The sequence below is a fragment of the Priapulus caudatus genome, unplaced genomic scaffold (assembly GCF_000485595.1).
Source record: "Priapulus caudatus unplaced genomic scaffold, Priapulus_caudatus-5.0.1 Scaffold234, whole genome shotgun sequence".
Taxonomy (NCBI): domain Eukaryota; kingdom Metazoa; phylum Priapulida; class Priapulimorpha; order Priapulimorphida; family Priapulidae; genus Priapulus; species Priapulus caudatus.
In genome coordinates, this window is record NW_014577295.1 from 90,994 (window position 1) to 95,420 (window position 4,427).

Sequence of the window (4,427 nt, forward strand, 5' to 3'; positions counted from 1 at the left end):
TGTTCACTCTCTACCCACAGTGTTCACTCTCTACCCACAGTGTTCACTCTCTACCCACAGTGTTCACTCTCTACCCACAGTGTTCACTCTCTACCCACAGTGTTTCCTCTCTACCCACAGTGTTCACTTTCTACCCACAGTGTTTTCTCTCTACCCGCAGTGTTCCCTCTCTACCCACAGTGTTCACTCTCTACCCACAGTGTTCACTCTCTACCCACAGTGTTCCCTCTCTACCCACAGTGTTCACTCTCTACCCACAGTGTTCACTCTCTACCAGCCGCAGCTTTCGTCGCCACAGGTTGCTTGCTCTTGCCAGGCGTGTATGCCTGTGTGTACGCCTTACGTATTTACTCGTTATAATGTTGGGGCCCAATGACCGAACGAAGCAACAACGTGAGCGTGCGCGCGCATCGAGCCAAACCCCGGCTGCTATTCGCACACCAGCGAAGAGCTGTTGTTGTAGATTTTCCCGCGTTTACGCTGCAGTGTAAAGCTATATGTTTGCGTTCGTGTAGCCTATAGCGTTGCTATATTGTTATTCATATCAATAGAACCAGCAAATATTTACTTCGTTAAAAAGCCACCGCTTTAAGATATCGTGTCGAATTTCTACAATAGGTGTTGTGAGGCTACGAATATCAAGACGCGTATTAAATTTACTGTATGAGATGCGGTACAAGCAGTGCATGAATTAGAAAAATTCTTCAATTGTCTAATTCACATACTACTGCTCACCTACTCGACATAAGCATGCATCATATTTGCATATTATTGATATATACCGAAATGTATTATTAACTTTTGATATGTGCATATTATCGTCACACGTTACTTTACAGTTGCCGATTATACTCTCTATCTGCTCTCTGGTAGCTGCTCTCTGCATGAACAGTAACGCATGTGGTACCGGTATAGAACCGTAGTTCACAGGTGGGTTAAATTGATTAAATTACAGCTCATACAAATTTATTTAAAACAACCCTACCGGCTTGCCTTGGAAATATATATATTAAATGTTTATTATAATCATCAATCCTAATAGGATAATTAATGATATATTCTGTGAAAAACTCCACGGTGACGTGGAAGCTATGGTCAGTGGATAACAGATTAGATTTACTATGCTCATCATATTCACTGCCGACGAACGAATGTCATGTCATCGTATCTTTACGTATCAATGACGCGTAATTTTCCCGTGACGAATATGTTTTGACTTTATTAAATACAAATAAATTGAAGTAAATGTTTGAATCTTTTAAACGGGTTCAGAATGCATAGATACACGTTACTTCGTTTACCGACTCCCATCTTGCGCTTGTCAGTTGTAAAAATTGTCAACATGTCAACATTGTGTTTGTGTGTGTGTGTGTGTGTGTGTGTGTGTGTGTGTGTGCGTGTGTGTGTGTGTATGCGCGCGTGTGTGTGTGTATTCGCGAGTGTGTGTGTGCGTGCGCGTTTATGCGCGTGTGCGTGCGTGTGTTCTATGCTTGTCGGTATTATATTGTGTGCTTTGCTCGGCGGTCCGTGTTAATTTCATGCTAGCACACTATACATGCCAAGACTTGCCAATACTTAACTACTAAAAAGACTATAAGCAATTCGAAGTGATAAAAATCAATCAAAAGAATTTATATAGTAACCGCATTATAAATACTTTATTAATTACACCAAACGTAAGCAATAATCGTATTAAACACTGCGTTGTTTTAATAAACAGACAGTGTACTCGAACAAAACGATGCATGCTAAATATGTAGGAGTAACAAGTCCACAGAATTCACAAAACACGAATTCGAATGTTTTCTCACATATAGATTCAGCCCTGAATGTGTTTGTCTTTAGCTAAACTGTTCAATAAAGTGTCGACACAAATATTCATGCAGTTATTTCAGCAGCTTTGTAATATTCTTCTTTACTTAAGAAACAAACAGAAATGGTATTGAAACGGTGCGAGAGATTTTTGTGAAAAATATTACAATAACAATGTGAACGCTGAAACTAGGGCTGAAATTCTACCATTACCAGCTGAGATATAATGTACCATATATATACTGAAAATTTAGTTTAGCCAATTTTATCTACAAAGTTAGAACTTAATGTAAGTAATTGATGTACTTGGTTATATGAATGAGGTTTCGGTGATAAATCCCTCTATCATATTAGCGTTAGTATCTCACCGACACTATTTTGTTAGTAAAATATTATTATTTACTTGGTCTTATAAGATACAAAACGTATATACAATTATTACGTATGATAGTACCCATGAAATTAAAATAGAGAACCACCCTTTTTCTACGATCACGGGTACTTAATAATTCGAGACATATCAACTGCCAGTAGTACACTTCTTAAAACTACGCAATATTTATATATCACATTCCCCTATCTTATGAAGTTAACAAAATTCACTTCATCGCAGTCATCAAATACTGCTTTTCATCGATGACGTCACTTTCATTACATGCATGCTCATCAGCACCCCAATTCGCCAACGTTAATTGTTTGATCATGCAAATTCGGGCAAAAATGTACTTATCTGTGTGCCCAGGGATCGGACTGAAATAAATAATTCAAACTTGTTGTTATCAGCGCGTGACAGTACGATGAGAGATTTGCTGCAATGCGGCACACCATACTATCAACGTTACGGTAATTCTGCATGCAATAAATATGCAATTTGCGACTCGTTCGATGCACGCAGGCATTCCCCGCATTGCTTATTTAAAAACCGGGTTTCGGAATCTGTGTCTCTCCGTTACTAGCTCCTCCTCCTCTTCTTCAAGGCACATGTAAATGTGCATCGCGTGAGTATACCAGTGCGGTAGATTCAGGGAGCTTTGTCGAGGGCATCACCATGGCAACCAGCAGCGCTGGGTTGTTTCGCAAGCCCCAGATTCATCGACTCAAGGCGTCATGTAGCTACCTACCTCTCATCGGGCAATAGATTTTGTGCAATCTATACGACTCGATCATCATATATAATTATGAATAATTTCGCTAAACACGTGCGCGCTCACGTGGCGTGCACGTGACCGGGTACATCAGCGTATTGACGTCGCTTGGTCCTGAAGAGCACAGAACGGCGGTGTGGGAAGTTCGAAACCAAGCGGTTCGCCGATACCAAAGTCTGCAATATAAAAGTTTTTTCAAATTAACAGAAATATTCAGCCATATTCAGCAATATTCGGCAATATTAATCAATATTCAGCAATAAGCAGCAATATTCAGTAATATTCAGCATAATTCAGGATTCTTAACCGGGCGTCACGTGAGCTTGAAGTGATTACGTCACCGTAAATAGTAAAAGTAAAAAATTATGTCCACTTTTTCACAAAATGTATATGATTCTGTTCACTTTTTGTGGTTAAATTGCTGCATTATACCTACTTCTTATTTTGCCATTCCGTTCGATGTGAACAAACACTCGTGACTCATACATAGTCATTAGCAAGCATTTAATGTCGTGATCAATATATAAAATCGCTCAGATTTTTTACTAGTTGAAAAATAAATCTTATCAGGTAAGAATTTGAGGATACATTTAGTGCCGAATTAGTACTTACTTTTCATGTGAAAAATTGCAACAACAATTTTACAAATATGCACCATAGAAAATTCGTGACGTAGTCAATTTAAACTCAATAATCAGTTTATATGTCTATAAAACATTTAGCTGTAATTAAAACTATACAGCTTTCCACGTACCGATACATGACTATGAAACAAGCGACCGCACAGTGAACAATCACGATCGCAATATCAATGTAAATATTAATACATTATAATCGGCCATAGTATAGAGACTAGATCGCGGAGAATGATACATTATCAGGAGTGTATAATATAGAATAGAATATATGTATAATATAGAATAGTGTCTATATTATACACTCCTGATATTATCATCTTATGAATTCATGCACTGACGATGTTTCCAGTCCATGACTAGCCGAGGACGTTAGTGAACGCATGATCGGTATTATATAATACGTTCTCACTTTCATCTAATCTCTAACCACCGCATTTCAATAAAAGGTATAGTATAGCACAGTGTAATGTGTGATTATATGGTCGTGTAATTCGATCCGTTTAACATTTATTAAATAAATATCAAATATACATAATAGGATACGTAAATTTGACAGTAGTGTTAGCAGATGTGTTTAAGATGCTGGATGTCCGGTACGGTAAAAGCTAGAATGCTGGTACTGTTATGATGATAGATGCGTACGCGTATATTACCCTGTCCGTACACCAATCACGCTAAAACAGCTTTGTACATTATTAAATATGTTACTTATTATATTAACATAGTGCCCCCAACAACAGGCATTAATATATAAATAGGGTTCTACAGTAAATATATTCTCCTATTCTACGCGGTAAACTACGAAAACGTTTTAAAGAAATCTGAAACATAA